This window comes from Balaenoptera borealis (genome assembly GCF_965194805.1).
Source record: "Balaenoptera borealis genome assembly, chromosome: 17".
In the NCBI taxonomy this organism is placed as follows: domain Eukaryota; kingdom Metazoa; phylum Chordata; class Mammalia; order Artiodactyla; family Balaenopteridae; genus Balaenoptera; species Balaenoptera borealis.
The window spans coordinates 67,113,017-67,130,963 of record NC_138876.1 but is presented as its reverse complement, the minus strand read 5'-3'; the positions used below and the strand labels follow the sequence as shown (position 1 = coordinate 67,130,963).

Below are 17,947 nucleotides of genomic sequence, written 5' to 3'. Positions count from 1 at the left end.
AAGCAAGTGGTCTGTGAATGGCAGGCCTCCCCTCTTCTGTCTCTGCTCCTTTTTCTTATGTAGTTGGTAGCGGAGTTTACTATCGCCTGTGCCAAAATTCCACTTGGGATCAGCTGGACTCTCTAGCTGTAAAATTGTACAATCATTTGCTCCTACATCTTCTGTGACAGACTGCCATACTATCTCTTGATTATCAGGCTGCCCTAACTTTCACATACAACTTCTAGCTCTGCTCCAGGACCAAATACGATCTGGGGCAAACTGTAGAACACTGTGCCAGTCAGCGTCCTACCACAGAAGCAGAACCAGTAGGAGATGATATATAAGACATTTATTACAAGGCATTGGCTTAGATCCTGGTGAAGGCCAGCTCAGTAAGTCTGGAATCCACAGGACACATTGTCAGGAAGGGCAGGCTGGAGCTCTCTGTGTAGGCTGAAGTTGCTGTCCAAAGGTGGAATTTCTTCTTCATCAGCTCTGCTCTTAAGGCCTTTCAGCTGCTGAATCTGGCCCACCTGGATTATTTCACATTATATCCTTAAAGTCAACTAATTATGGGCTTTAGTCACATCTACAAAATACCTCACTGCAACACCTAGAGTAGTGTTTGATTGTATAACTGGAGATTGTAGCCCAGCTAAGTGGCCCCATCAAAAGTCCATCGCAGACATGAAGTATTAGGTTGTATCAAGTTTTCAGAAGCCAAAGGATGGCATGAAAGTCCTAGGCAGGTGAGAGGGCTGCAGCAGTAGATGGGGGAGGGGGGGAGGGGAGGGACAAGGTAAGGGATATAAGTACCATGTCAGAACTGTCCGAAGCAGGCCCATACTCTACCCACCCCCACCCAGAGCCAGGCAGGTGGAGCCCCATCACTGGGTGGTGGGGCTCTCCTTCCACTCCCAACAGACCTCTGCCGCTAACACTGTATTTACATATCACAGTGACACTTGACATTCATAAGAGATGTATAATTATAAACTAATTCTTGTTCTGTGGTACCATAACGGGAAATTAGGCAAGTCTGTTTCAAGTTAAATATGAGTCAAACTGCAGCAGAGGACACATTTGTTCTACAAAGTAGACACTGAATCTAAAACAAATAAATATGCAAAAATACTAGTGGAGAAATCCAGAAGAAAATACTAGATCTAATTGACCCCCCAAATATTTTTTCTTCATCGAGCATCTTTTCTACTGCACTTCAAAATGCTTAGCCTGGCAGTCAAATCCTTCTATTAATTAACATTACCTTTCCTCTTCTGCCTCGTCTTGCTGAGACATTGCATCTGTCATCCACATCTTACTGCTTTTGAGCTGTAAGAATCTTGTATGCACTTTTGGGTTAGGAGCTTCTCAGGGGAATTATGGACTTGAACTATGGACTCAGGAGATGAGGATGATAGTCATGGTGGAGCCATGAACTATTCCATCACCTCAAAGAAGCTAATAGAAATTGTACATCCATTTTCAAATAGTCAACTCAGGTTGCCAAAAATAAATACTTTTAAACTTTTTGCTAGAATTATATTACTTCTCAGGAAAATAAAAAACTGGCTGGAGAAGGCAAATGTAACATTTGACAATTTTAGGTAATGGAAAAAAATAAAGTAATGGAAAAAATAATCAAATGAAGGAGTGAAGAATGAAGATATAAATGCCACAAGAATAGCAGATCTTTGATAATTGTTGAAACTGAGTGATGAGTATAGGGCAGTTCACTATATTATTGTTTTTACTTTGTACATATTTGAAAATTTTCATAATAAAAAATTATAGTGGTAGGATTAACAGATTGGAAGGTAGAGTTGGAAAGAAGTTCAGCTTCTATAATGGGAGTTTAAGGCATGCTGTTGAAGATTCATGTATTAAGAGTTATAAGTTTAGGTCTACTAGTTAAAGTTATATTGATAAACAGGTGCAGAACTAAGGTCAAAATATAAGTAACAAAATTGGTGAAAGGATGGGAAAGGGAGAGTGATTACTGTAAAACAAATTCTTCATCTGGCATAGGAAAGATTTACTAATTTCTGCTAAAACTTGAAAATTAGAACATAGATGTACACATGAATTGTTTAGCGTTAGGGAGACAATGACCAGAAAGACTGAATAAAATATTAAAAATAGGGCTGGAGACGTCTGTCATATTCTATGCATTAGAAGTAAGCAGCTAAGAGTGTGTGGCCAAGATGGTAGAGAAGGCCTGAGCTCACCTCCCCTCACAGGTCACCAAAATTACAACTATTTACAGAGAAACTATTGATGAGAAAGACTGGAATCTAGCAGAGATCTTCTACAACAAAGATATAAAGAAGGAACCACAGTAAGACAGGTAGGAGGGATGGAGACAGAGTACCCATTCCCCTGGTGGGTGGACCACAGGCAGGAGGATAATTACAATTGCAGACATTCTCCCCAAGGAGTGAGGGGTCCAAGGTCCACACTGGGCTCCCCAAACCCAGGGGTCCTGCACCAGAAAGATGAGACCCCAGAAAGTTTGACTTTGAAAGAGAAGGGGGCTTACTTTTGGGAGAGTCAGAGGGCTGTGGGAAATAAAGACTCCACTCTTAAAGGGTGCAAACAAAATCCCACATGCTCCAGGATACAGGGTAGAAGCAGTAATTTGAAAGGATCCTGGTTCAGATTCACCTGCTGATCTTAAAGAGCCTCCCGGAGAGGCAAGAAGCAACTGGAGTTCACCCTGGGGACATAGACACTGGCCTGATGTCAGCCATTTTTAGAAGCTTGTTCTACCATGAGGACACTGCGGCTGGCAAGCACCACTTTGGAATTCTCCCTCTAGCTTATTAGCACCAGGACCCATCCCCACATACTAGCCTGTGTGCACCAGTACTGGGACACCTCAGGCCAAGCCAAGCAATTAGCTGGGCAAGGACACAACCCCCACCCACCAGCAGGCTGGCTTCCTTAAGGTCCCCTGACCCCACAGCTGCCCCGAGACCCAGCCCTGCACACCAGTGCATCAGCACTAGCCATGGGACCACCAGGGCTCTGCAGCCAGAGACCCTGGGACCAATTTCCACCCACTAGTGGGTGGGCACTAGCCCTGGGCCTAGCCTCACACACCAGCAGGCAGACGCCAGACTCAAGACAACTACAGCCCCATAGCCTGCCATGTCAGGACCCAACTGATGCACCAGCAGGCCAGCACAAGACCTGGAACTCCCTGGGCTCCAGCCTTGCCAACAAGCAGGCCAACACCAGCTCTGGGACACCTTGGGCCCCTTAGCCAATCAACCTGGGATACTGTCTCACCACCAGCAGGCTGACATAGCTTTGGGACAACCTGGAACCTGCAGCCAGCCATGTAAATAACTGCCCCCATCCCCCACAACAGGAGGCCAACACTAGATTGGGGACCTCCAGCCCTGCAACCATTCATCCCAGAACCCAACTCTGCCCACCAGTGGGCCAGCACTAGCCCTGAGACCCTGGGCTCTGCAGCCTGCCACTTCCTGACCCAGCTCCACCCACCAGCAGCTGGCAGCCTCTGCACAAGGCAGGACCTGACAAACAACCAGACCAAGGGCCAGCCACACCTATGAGACCACCCACAGCAGTCAACCCATCACAACAGAAGGATCCATGCAACCCAAATAGGGGGAATCCCTAGAGCATATAGCTCCAGTGACCAGAGTTGGGACACATAAGATGTTTCCTACAAAAGGCAACTTCTCCAAGGTCAGGAAATGTAACCAACTTACCAGATACATAGAAATAAAAACAGCAAATTAGGCAAAATCAGGTGAAAGAGAACTATGTTACAAATGAAGGAATGGGATAAATCCCCAGAATAAGAAATAAGTACAGTGAAGATGAGCAATCTACCCAATAAGAGTTCAAGGTAATGAACATAAAGATGATCAAAGAACTTGGAGAAAGATGGGATGAACAGAATGAAAAGTTAGAAGTTTTTAACAAGAGTTAGGAAATATATAAAGAAGAACCAGAGATGAATAATACAATAATTGAAAAAAAAATACACTAGAAGGAACCAACAGTAGACTAGATGATACAGAGAAATGGGTCAGTAATCTGAAAGACAGAGTAATGGAAATCACAGAAGCAGAACAGAAAAAAAGAAAAAGAATAAAAAGAAATTAGGACAGCTTAAGAGACTCTCTAGGACAACATCAAATGTACTAGCATTTGCATTATAGGGGTCCAAGAAGGAGAAGAGAGAGAGAGAGAATGGGGCAGAGAAATTATTTGAAGACATAATAGATGAAACCTTCCCTAACCTGGGAAAGGAAACAGACATCCAGAACCAGAAAGCACAGAGAATCCTAAACAGGATCAACCTAAAGAGGATCACACCAAGACACGCTGTATTTAAAATGGCAAAAATTAAAAATAAAGAGAGAATATTAAAAGCAGTAAGGGAAAAGCAACAAGTTATGTACAAGGGAACTCCAATAAGGCTATGAGCGGACTTTTCAGCAGAAACCCTGCAGGCCAGAAGGGAGCGGCATGATATAGTTAAAGTGATGAAAGCAAAAAACCTACAATCAAGAATACTATATCCTGGTGGGATGAATTGGGAGATTGGGATTGACATATATACACTAATATGTATAAAATAGATAACTAGTAAGAAACAAAAAAGTAAGGTGATAGCAAGTAAAGCTTGGAGCTTTTGTAGGAGAAGGAGGAGGAGTTGTTGCCCTACCCTCTGTGCCTAAACAAAACACTAATGAGAGACAGCAAAAACAAACACAATTTTGGCTTATGTCATAAAATAATGACTCAATCTTTAATGGTCTAGGGGCTGATCATAGAGTTTTTGTATACACACCCCTTCCCTATGTTTGTCAACTGCATCATATAATAGTTTCTATGTAAGAGAAATTTCTAGGAAGGAAGAACTCCAATGACACACTAGTTGACAGGTCTTATAACAGCAAAATACTAAACTTACAATTTTAATTCTTTGGAATTGAGATCATTCAATGTTAAAGATCAAAATTCATTAAATAAAGACCCTAAAACAGTGCCTGACATATTAAATGGCAATAAATATTAACTACTACAATTAGTATAAAAAAAAAAACAAGAATACTATATCCAGCAAGGTTTTCATTCAAATGTGAAGAAGAGATGAAAAGTTCTACAGACAGGCTTCCCTAGTAGCGCAGTGGTTGGGAGTCTGCCTGTCAGTGCAGGGGACACAGGTTCGATCCCTGGTCCAGGAAGATCCCACATGCCACAGAGCAACTGAGCCTGTGCACCACAACTACCAAGCCCCACAATGAGATGCCCGCATATCGCAAGAAGATCCAATGCAGACAAAAATAAGTTAAAAAAAAAAAGTTCTACAGACAAGCAAAAGCTAAGCATTCAGCACCACAAAATTAACTTTACAAGAATTGTTAAAGGGACTTCTCTAAGCAAAAAACAAAAGACCACAACTAGCAATATGAAAATTATGAATGGAAAAATCTCACTGGTACACATATAAAGCTAGTAGAAAGGTAAAAAAACAAAAGGAGTAAAATCATCTATATCCACCATAAGTAGTTAAGGGATACACAAAACCACCAAAAGACATAAAATATAATGTCAAAAACAGTAAACATGGGGGGGCATGTAGTAAAAATACAGGATTGTTAAAATGCATTTCAACTTAAGAGATCAATAACCTAAAATAATAATGTATATATATAGCTATATATAAACCTCATGGTAATGATAAACCAAAAATCTATAATAGATATGCACATAAAATAGAGAGAGGAATCCAAACACTAAAGATTGTCATCAAACCACAAGAAAAGAAAGCAAAAGAAGAAGAAATGAACAAAAATGAACTATAAAACAACCCGAAAACAATGAACAAAATGGCAATAAGTACATACCTATCAATAATTACTTAACGTAAATGGACTAAATGCTGCAGTCAAAAGACACTGAATGGCTGAATGGAAACAAAAACAATATCCATAAATACGCTGCCTACAAGAAACTAACTTCAGATCTAAAGATACACACAGATTGAAACTGAGTGGATGAAAAAAGTGTTCCACACAAATGGATAGTGATACTTATATGAGACAAAACAGACTTTAAAACAAAGACAATAAGAGACAAAGAAGGACATTACGTAATGATCAAATGATCAATCTAAGAAGATACAACAGTTATAAATATATATGCACCTAACATTGGAGCACCTCAATACATAAAGCAAATATTAATAGACATAAAGGGAAAAATTGACAGTAACACAATAATACTAGGGGACTTTAACACACCAATTACATAATGGACAGATCATCCAGACAGAAAATCAATGAGGAAACACTGGCCTTCAATGACACATTAGATAAGATGAACTTTATATATATATATATAGAGAGAGAGAGAGAGAGAGAGAGAGAGACATTCCATCCCAAAACATCAGGACACAGATTCTTTTCAAGTGCACATAGAGCATTCTCCAGAATGGATCACATACTAGACTACAAATTTAAGTAAATTTGGTCAGTAAATTTAAGAAAACTGAAATCATATCAAGCACTTTTTCCAACCACAAAGCTATGAGACTAGAAATCAACTACAAGAAAAAAAAATGCAAAAAAAACAGACATGTGGAGGTGAAACAATATGGTACTAAACAACCAGTGGATTACTGGAGAAATCAAAGAAGAAACCAGAAAACACCTAGAGACAAATGAAATTGAAAACATAACTATTCAAAATCTACGTGACACAGCAAAAGCAGTTCTAAGAGGGAAGTTTATAGTGATACAAGCTTATCTCAGGAAACAAGAAAAATCTCAAATAAACATTGTAACTTTATACCTAAAGGAACTAGAAAAAGAACAAACAAAACCCGAAGTTAGTAGAAGGAAAAATATCATAAAGATCAGAACAGAAATAAATGAAATACAGAGTAAAAAAATATATAGAAGAGACCAATGAAACTAAGAGCTGTTTCTTTAAAAAGATAAACAAAATTGACAAATCTTTACCAGACTCATCAAGGAAAAAAAGAGGGCCCAAATCTACAAAATCAGAAATGAAAAAAAGAGAAGTTACAACTGATACCTCAGAAATACAAAGAATCATAAGAGATTATCACAGACAATTAGACAATAAGATAGACAACCTAGAAGAAATAGACAAATTCCTAGAAATGTACAATCTCCCAAGACTGAACCAGGAAGAAATAGAAAATATGAACAGACCAATGACCAGTAATGAAATTGAATCAGTAATAAAAAAAAACCTCCCAACAAACAGAAGTCCAGGACCAGATGGCCTCACAGATGATTTCTACGAACATTTAAAGATTTAACACCTACTCTCAAACTATTCTGAAAAATTGCAGAGGAAGGAGTGCTTCTGAACTCATTCTATGAGGCCAGAATCACCCTGATACCAAAACCAGACAAAGATATCACATACAAAAAAGAAAATTACATGCCAATATCACTGATGAACATAAATGAAGAAATCCTCAGCAAAACATTAGCAAACCAAATTCAACAATACACTAAAGGCTTATACACCATGATCAAAATGGATTTATCCCAGGGATGCAAGGATTTTTCAATATCTTCTGATCAATCTGTGTGATACACCACATTAAAAAATTGAAGAATAAAAATCATATGATCATCTCAATAAGTGCAGAAAGGACTACTGACAAAACTCAACATCCATTTGTGGTAAAAACTCTCAACAAAGTGGGTATAGAGAGACCATACCTCAACATAATAAAGGCCATATATGATAAGCCCATAGATAACATACTGGATGGTGAAAAACTGAAAGCATTTCCCCTAAGATCAGGAACAAGACAAGGATGCCCACTCTTGCCACTTTTATTCAATAAGGCATTATTATTCCTAGCCACAGCAATCAGACAAGAAAAAGAAATAAAAGGAATCCAAATTGGATATGAAGAAGTAAAACTGTCACTGTTTACAGTTGACATGTACTATACATAAAACGATAGATGACATGATACTATACATAAAAAAATCCTAAAAGGACCACCAAAAAACTACTAGAACTCATCGATAAATTTGGTAAAGTTGCAGGATACAAAATTAATATACAGAAACATGTTGCATTTCTATACACTAACAACAAACTCTCAGAAAGAGAAAATAAGAAAACAATTCTATTTACAATTGCATCAAAAAGAATAAAATACCTAGGAATAAATCTAACTAAGGAGCTAAAAGACTTGTACTCAAAAATCTATAAGACACTGATGAAAGTAATTGTAGTTGACACAAACAGGTGGAAAAATATACTGTGTTTATGGATTGGAAGAATTAATATTGTTAAAATGACCATACTACCCAGGCAATCTACAGTTCAATGCAATCCCTATCAAAACACCAATGACATTTTTCACAGAGCTAGAACAAATAATTCTAAAATTTTCATGGAAATACAAAAGACCCTAAATAACCAAAATATTCTTGAGAAAGAAGAACAAAGCTGGAGGTATCACGCTCCCTGATTTCAAACTATACTACAAAGCTACAGTAATCAAAACAGTATAGTACTACAAAAGTAGACACATAGATCAATGGAACAGAATATAGAGCCCAGAAATGAGCCCACATTTATATGGGCAATTAATCTATGACAAAGGAGGCAAGAACATAGAGTCGTGAAAAGAGAGCCTCTTCAATAAATGGCATTGGGAAAACTGGACGGCTACATGTAAAAGAGTCAAACTGGACTACTCTATTACACTATGCACAAAAATAATTTCAAAATGGATTAAAGACTTAAATGTAACACCTGAAACCATAAAGAGTCTAGAAGAAAACATAGGTAGTAAGCTCTTTGACATTATTCTCAGTAGTATTTTTTTGGATATGACTCTTCAGGCAAGGGAAGCAAAAGAAAAATAGATAAATGGGACTACCTCAAACTAAATTGCTTTTGCACAGCAAAGGAAACTATCAATAAAGCATAAAGGCCACCTATTGAATGGGAGAAGATATTTGTAAAAGATATATTTGATGAGGTGTTGATATCCAAAATATACAAAGAACTCATACAACTCAACATCAAAAAATACAAACAACCTGATTTAAAAATGGGCAGAGGATCTGGATAGATATTTTTCCAAAGAAGACATACATATGGCCCACAGGCACATGAAAATATGCTCAACATCACTAGTCATTAGGGAAATGCAAATCAAAACCACAATGAGATATTATTACCTCACACCTGTCAGAAAGACTATTATCAAAAAGACAACAAATAACAAGTGTTGGAGAGGATGTAGAGAAAAGGGAACCCTTGTGCACTGTTGGCAGGAATGTAAACTGGTGCAGCCACTATGGAGAACAACATGGAGATTCCTCAAAAAATTAAAAATAGCACTACTATATGACCCAGCATTTCCACTCCTGGGTATTTATCTGAAGAAAACAAAAACACTAATTAGAAATGATATATGCAGCCCTATGTTCACTGCAGCATTATTTACAATGGCTATGATATGAATGAAATCCATAGATGAATGGATAAAGAATATGTGGTATATGCATATAAAGGAATATTACTCAGCCACCAAAAAGAAGGAAGTCTTGCCATTTGAGACAACATGGATGGACCTAGAGGGTATTATGTTTAGTGAAATAAGTCAGAGAAAGACAAATACTGTGTGATTTCACTTATATGTGGAATCTAAAAAACAAAACAAATGAACAAATATAACAAACAATTATAGATACAAAGAATAAACAGGTGGTTGGCAGAGGGGAGGGAGTGGGGGGAGGAAAGAAATCAGTGAGGGAGATTAAGAGGTACAAGCTTCCAGTTGCGAAATAAATGAGTCACAGGTATGAAATGTACAGTGTGGGGAATATAGTTAATAACTATGTAATATCTTTATATCTAACTGGACTTATCCTGGTGATCATTTTGAAATGTACAGAAATATCGAATTGCTATATTGTGTAACAGGAACTAACATAACGTTGTAGGTCAATCATACTTCTAAATCAAACAAACAAACTATAGAAAAAGAGATCAGATTTGTGGTTACCAGAGGCGGGCCAGGGTTAGGGGAGGAATTGGATGAAGGCAGTCAAAAGCTACAAACTTCTAGTTATAAGATAAATAAGTACTAGGGATTTAATGTACAACATGATAAATATAATGAACACTGCTGTATGTTATATATGAACATTGTTAAGAGAGTAAATTCTAAGAGTTCTCATCACAAGGAAAACATTTTTTCTATTTCTTCGATTTTGTATGTATATGAGATGAGGGATGTTCACTGTATCTGTTATGATAATCCTTTCATGATGTATGTAAGTCAAATCATTATGCTCTATGCTGTAAACTTATACAGTGCTGTATGTCAATTATACTTTAATACAACTGGAAGGAAAAAATAAATAAAATAGGGCTGAAGATAAAGAAGAAGACAGGGAAAAGGAATAAAAAGGCTATTCTTCCCTGATCAAAACCACTGATTATTTCTTGAAGATTATGATGTGAATTTTGAGGATGCCATGCATATTAGATGTGAGTACAGAGGAACAGTCAAATCTACACCACGATTAGCACGTGTTATTGTTTCTTAACTTTACATAGTTAGATACATGATTTCATAATATTGTGACCCTTTCCTAAGTGTAGATTGTTAAAAATCTGGAATACAACAGAAGTAGAAAAGTCGTGGGAACACAGATGGAATGAAATTTTTATTGGATAGCAATAACTATCTTATAAAACACAAATCCTGGGGTGAGGAGAAGGAATAATAAAAGTTGTGCCTGGTAGTGAAAAGTTTAAAAACTATTGCAATAGATAATGTTCTTGCAGTTTATTGGATTTGTTCTGATGTCACTTTTTAAAAAAATTTTATTGCCAAAACCTTATCTCATATCTTCCACACCCGATTCTTAGTAAAAACATATCCTGAAGATATTTCAGTTTGTATGATTAAAAACAAAACAGAAACCCACTAGAAATCCGAAGATCGCAAATGTTCAAAATGGGCAAACAGCTTTAAAAATACTTTCTCTAAATACATTATCTGACATATTCTCAGAAATATAGGTAGAGTTGTTTTTATGTAGAAGCATCTGGGAACTCTGCCCAGAATACCTCTACCTTTTCCTGGCCGCCCTGTCACACCACCTGTACTGAGCCCAAATGCATGATTTTCTTCCCTCTTGGGCTATTTGGGTATTCTGTTTATGCTTAAAAACCTTTGCATGCTTAACCTCAATGTGCTGATGCTAAGGACTTGGTCCTGCCTTCATTCTATTTATTTATTTTCTAGCAACCAATTCAAACAAATTGAATTCACAAGCCTAGGAGATGGGATTTTCATTTTCTCGATTCCCATGAGTTTTCTGCTCAATGACAGGGAAATTGAGGCAGGGATTATATAAGCATTGTTTTGGGGGGAGTTTTCCCTCTCTATATCCATCCCTTCTTTTCTTTTGCATCCAAAGATGAAGACATAATCAATTAATTCACATGGAATTATATCACAAATGATGAAATGCTATGCTACCCCGAGCAAGGGAAGGAAGAAGAGAAGAATAGCAGTTTTTGGAGGATGGAGGCCCCTTTTTGTATCCACATTAGAAGCGGCCAACATTCTTTTTGGATAAAATCTGCCATGAGTAGAGTACATGGCCTCCTACTTACTCAGATCCTTCAAAGCTCAGCTGAAGATATTACCTCTTTAGCCTCTTGCCTGACCACCTAGAGTGATCTTTCTCTTTTTGGAATTATTGTAATATGTGTGGTCTGAAAATAATCCAGCTCCTGATTTTATATAGGCTTGTACGGCTCACTAGCAATGTGCATGCTCTTTTCTTTTTAAGTAGAGTGAGATCATGTCTCTTCTTTCTTTTGCACCTCTGAACACAATTGGCATTGAAGACCGTATAGAGTAGACCAAGTTTATGTACTATTCGTCCTTTCCCTTTTTGATGTTCCACCCACATCTTCTATTCTGGCAACCTCCCATTCTATACCTTTTTTTCCTAACTCCTTTTTCTGTCAGTATGTAACTTTTCTGTGTCTCCTTCCTTTAGAGTCCTATTATCTGCTCTCTAAGAGGGTGGTTAATATCTAATTAGTTAATTCTGTGAAATATAGGTTCAACCAAATGAAATTGCCATTTTTTTGACCTACCAAAGCAGCAATTTTACATGATTTAACCTAATAGGTGAAGTTTTATTACCTCTCACACATGACAGCTGGTGACACAAAATTATATTCCAGAGGAATGAATTCAGAACAATGTAATTTAGCCTTAGCAGTCCAGCAGAGGAAAAATTTGGGGCCTTAAGATGCCTTGACAGCCTTTCTCAATAATATCTGCTAGACGGTTAGCTAATCTGCAGAAGGTCAGGCCCCTGTCCTGGAAAAATACCACCAGGATAGTTAATATCTGTCGACTTTCTTCCTCCTCCAGTGCCCCTCATGTTAACAATATAGGCTAGAAATTGCCTGTTTGGCACCAAGATGAATGGAAAGAGCTGTAAATAGATGAAAGCTTACTTGTGCTACCAAACCTCTCTCCTATTCATAAAGTTCAAATTAATAGACTGAACAAGATTGTAGGAAATGTGGAGAACATTGGAGAACAAGGCACTTTCAAGAAAATTCAAGCTCATCAAATAACCATTTACGAACATTTGCTGTGTCATTTAAAAAGACTCCTCTCTCTGGGGCCTTGAATAACCAGTTTGTATGAGTTTTCCCACCAGTACACTGAGAAGGTTGGACTAGACATATATGGGGCTTTCAAATTTTATATTCTACAAAAGTCACTTTGTAAAGATTTCTAGGTAATGTTTCTGTATACCCTTCAAAGCAAAACTATAAGTCATTAAAATCACATAATGCACATATCCTATAATGGACTTTGCATTAAATCTCAATTCTTACCTTCCTTGGTCTGAATTACTGAGGGTTTATTCTATTTTATTGGAGCGAATTCCTTTACTGTTTGCAACAAAGCAGATTCCTATTTTTATTGGCTTGTTACAGTTTGGAGTTTCTGAAAAGAATCTGTTCATATTTTAGAGAGCTAGATGGCCAAAAAATTGAAAATGGCTAAAGAAGACAGTCCAGGAGAAAAGCTTTAGAACTCTTACTGAGACTATCCTAGCTCTTTCCAACTTTCAGGGCATCGTATTTATTCTGCTCTAGTGGCACTTTTACTTTGCCTTAATTATCTGTATGTCTATATCTCCTATCAGACTATCAGCTTAAGGAGGGAGACTACATATTACTCACTTTGTACCCACTGAAGAACCTAGCATAATACCTTGCACACAGTAGGTGCTCCACTAATATTAATTGAATTCCCTTAAATTATAACTGTAGAATTTCAGAGCCACAGGAGAACCTCTGGGATCATCACAAACATTTTGCAACTAGGAAAGCTGAGGCCCAGAGGACGTAAGTCATTGACTCACGGTGATGCAGATGTTACTAACACAAAGAACCATGTCTGTTTCAGAGCCACTGGGATCCAGCCCTGTTTGCTCGGTTTCAGAAATAAGAGAGACCCAACTGAATCGTCCCTGTTCTGGATGGCCCAAACCATGATGTGGTCACACCTGCAAATGCAAGAAAACACTTTTTTTTTCTTTTGTCCTTTTGGTGGCTTGATTCATGCTGTAGCATTAACCCGCTTTCCTGTTGTTATAGTCACTCGTTTCTTCCCCCAGAAAAGAGTCTGTATTGTGTTGCATGCACATGTGCCTCGGAGGAAATAGTGTTTCCGTAAGAGATGGATGGTCCCTGAAAATAAAGTTTGTTGATAAGCTTAGGATGTTGCAATAGACCAAATCTAACAGACCTTTAAGTGAATGTTGGTATAACCTCTCCAGACCCCAGCCCCACATTTCATGCCATGTCCACACGTCACCAAGCTCCACCAGCCTAGTAGGTCAAAGCAGGAGAGGCTCTTTAAAACTGGCCCCCTATGGTTTTGAAATTATATTGCTTGCTGTTTCCTGCTATAAAATGCTGAGAGAGCTAAAATATTTTCAGATGTGCGTTTTCATAATAACTTGCCTTCACCTTACTGCAAGAGTAATATAAGTTTATTACAGAAAAAAAAAGGAAATACAGATAAGGGAAAAAAACAAAAATCACTGGAATCCTACCACGTTGAGATACTGAGATAACCACAGCTAACATTTTGGTGTATATGCACACAGAGTTATGTATATTACATACTTTTTTACATAATATTAAATATCTTTCCTTGATAATACATGTAATCATAAATCTTTGTTAATGTTCACATTGTATTCCAGTGAATTGATGTACCCTAGTTTATCAATTTTTTTCCTGTTGCATGTAGAGATTATTCCCAGTCTTTCCATATTGAATGACAACATAAGCATGTTTAGTAAGCATTATGTTCATTATTTTTTCTGCCTTTAGTTGTTCTTGTTTTAGTATTTTAAAACACTGACAAGATCATTTTTAAAATCTGTGATGTAGCATCATTTTTACAAGTTAATATATAGCCAGAGATTTTCCTGAAATGATCCTCTTAGGAAATATTACATATGAATATGTACAATCTGTTTCATTGTCATGTGTCTTTCAGTAATCCAAGCTAGCTCATGCTGACTGGGAAATAAAATAATACTGTGGATATGCTGAGAATTTCCATATGAAATTTTCCTATGGGCTTTTCCCCAGCACAATAATGTTTTACATCATCAAATAATAGTAAAGCACAAACTACATGAGAGCCACTGACCACAAGCTGCACAGGTATTCAGTACCACATGGATGCCCTCATACCTGACAACCATCCTCTTAGCTCGGTTTTAGCTATATGCTCTGTCCTTGAAGTCCTTGCTGTGATGTCCTCCTGACATGTGGGCATTTTGTCCTGGCCTCCATAACTCAGTAACCTCAACCTTTCCTCACTTCTTTTTCCACCAAGCTACATTCACCATTAAAAAAAAAAATTCAGTGTCTTTTAGCTGTGCCAGTATTTTTTTTTTTTGTCTTAGTGCATTAGTATGATAATATTATATCTTACCTTTATTTTTTTTATTTAACATCTTTATTGGAGTATAATTGCTTTACAATGTTGTGTTAGTTTCTGCTGTATAACAAAGTTAATCAGCTATATGTATACATATATCCCCATATCCCCTCCCTCTTGCGTCTCCCTCCCACCCTCCCTATCCCATGTGCCAGTATTTTTATTAGATTATTATTTTCTTTGTTGATGCTCTGATTACAAAGTTGCGCAGGTTTTGAGTGATCTATACATAATTTTCTTTTTATCTATTAGCCCTGTTATCTTTAGTACAATTTTGCAGGGTGTGGAGTTATTCAGAAATGCATATATTGTGTTGAAGCCAAAACCTTTATCTCATGCTCAGGCTTCTGAATAAAGATAGCAGAATAAAACCAGATCATTAGTAATTCTTCTCCTGATACCCCACAAAATGAGATTCCTTTACCCCCAACCAAAAGGAGAAAAACTAAAAAAATAAAAATACCAGTAGCAAGCTGATAAGGAAACTGACAAAACTACAGGACATGAAATTTAGGAAAAAAAACAGAATATTTCAATGTGGTTTCCAATTATCACCCCTGTGCTTCCAAAAACACAGTATCAGGGAAAGAAAGTGAGACAAGAAAATCCAAAGGATTCTTCCTTACATGCCCCTGTGTGAAAGGAAGTATCCTAAAAGAATGAGTATGCAATTTTAAAAATTAGAGGAAAAATTCTTAAGAGTAGGAGCCCCTAGTTACTACCATCAGCAGCTTACCAGAGATGTGAAAAAATTTTGTGTTCAGTAATTTTTAGGAGATCATGCTCTAAACTTAAAGATCCAAAGCAGGAGTATGCCCCCAGGGAATAAAATACACCTCAACTGGGGCTGGGGTCAGGGTGGTACTGAATCTGGGACAGGACAGTTACCAAAATCAGGGAGGAGAATAGAGCTTAGGCTGTCTAACAAAAGTTGTTCAGTTTACAAGAAATAGGTAATACCATAATTTCCCAGTTTACAAATGGTCTCTTAGAGTGGGAGATAAACAGGGATCAGGTAAAAGAAAGTGGCATGCAGAAGAATTTTCCACCTGTATCAAACTTTTTGGAAGTCCTGAATTGGGCTGTCAACTTGGAATATGAAGATAATTAGAAACTGCATGGTAATCATGCAAATAGTTTGTCTCACTCTCTCCCTCCAAAAGGAACAAAAATATATGTGTGACAACGTCTCTAATTTACTTAAGTACAACTGAGTTGTATAAGGAAACTTTAGATTATTTTCTCTATAACTGCTCTGATTTTCTTCACAAACACTCATCCCAATGGGTAGCAGGGGAAAAGTCAGTAGAGTGTCCTGATTCAGTAATTAACACAGATCAATAGATAAATACTCAGTTTCTTTGTGTTATAGTTGCCACAGGTCTTAGACGCAATGAGAAGTCCAACTAGAAAATGTTATAATTTTTTATTTTTACAGTCATAAATATTTTAAAGATCTTTCAGGGAAGAAATAGTCTGTCATTTTTTACCCAGATATTTACCATTTCTGTTACTCCTTCTTCATTCCTGATGATCCGTGTTTCCCTCTTGTCCGAAAAAAAAGTTCCTTTCGCATTTATTTTAGGTCATATCTGCTGGTAACACATTCAGTTTTCAATCATCTGAGAATGTCTACCTAGCCTCCATTCCTGAAAGATATTTTTTGTTGAACATAGAATGACAGTTCCTGTCTTTCAGCACTTTAAAGATATGGTTCCACTGTCTTCTAGGTTCCATGGCCTCTGATGAGAAATCCACAGTCATTCAAATAATTGTTCCCCTCTATGTAATGTATCATTCTCTGGCTGCTTTCAGGATTTGTCTTTATCACTAGTTTTCAGCAGTTTGATCATGATGTGACTGAGCATGGTTTTCTTTTGAGTGTATTCCTTTTGGGAGGGGGTGAGCATCTTCAATCTGTAAATTGATTTCTTTCACAAAATTTGGGAAGTTTTTGGCCAATATTTCTTCAAATATTTTTTCAGCCTCACCTTCTAACCTCTCGAGACCAATGACACAAATGTTAGACTTTTTGTTATTGCCCCACAAGTCCTCAGGATCTGTTCATATTTTTCAATATTTTCCCACTTTTTTCTTTTCCAAATTAGATTATTTCTCTCAAGTTTGCTGCATCTTTCCTCTGTTATCTCTGTTTTGTTATGGAGCCCATCAAGTGAATTTTCTTATTCCAACTATTGAATTTTTCAATTCTAAAATTTTCATTTAATTCTTTTTCATAGTTTCTATTTCTTTGTTGAGAACTTCTGTTCACTCCTTTCAATTGTGTTCACCTTTATCTCACTTTTTACAGACTCTAATAATTTAAATCTTTGGGTCTTCTTGGTACTGGCAACTGTTCTTTGTCTTTTTCCTTGGAAATTTGCCAAATATTCCTGGGATTTTATTTGTTTGTTTTTGGTATATAATTTTGGATTGTATGCTGGGCATTTTGGATATGATCTTGTGAGACTTTGGGATTTGTTAAAACCTTCTGGAGAATGTTGATTTGCTTGTTTGTTTTAGGAGACAATAAGCCCAGCTGTGTTCAGCTCACATATTCTGTCTTGCCTTCTCTCAGTAGTGGTTCCAGTTAGGTTTTCAAAGCCTTTGTTATGCTGTTTTCGCATCTGCTCTGCATATGTCACTTAGTGGTTAGTCTGAGGTTTGGGTAGTAGTTTTTATCATAGCTCAGACCCTAAAGCCTTTGCTATATTTCTTTTCTGATGCAGCTCAGGGGTGAGCTTGGAACTTGGGTTGGTTGATATATAGATAGGGGATCCCTTTCTCCATCTCTGTCCTCTCTGAAATTTCTCCCACTCTCTCTGGCTTTCAAAAGTCCTTTTTCCTAGCTCTCTGGCTAGAAATCTGGGATTTCTCTCAGATATTTAGCCCCTAGCA

General features: G+C 37.4%; 1 protein-coding gene across 1 annotated transcript in view; it reads right to left on the bottom strand.

Annotated features, from left to right (window-relative positions):
- The window catches only part of LOC309614787 (uncharacterized protein), a 379,456-nt gene that overhangs the window by 204,040 nt on the left and 157,469 nt on the right, over positions 1-17,947 (bottom strand). The window lies entirely within an intron of this gene.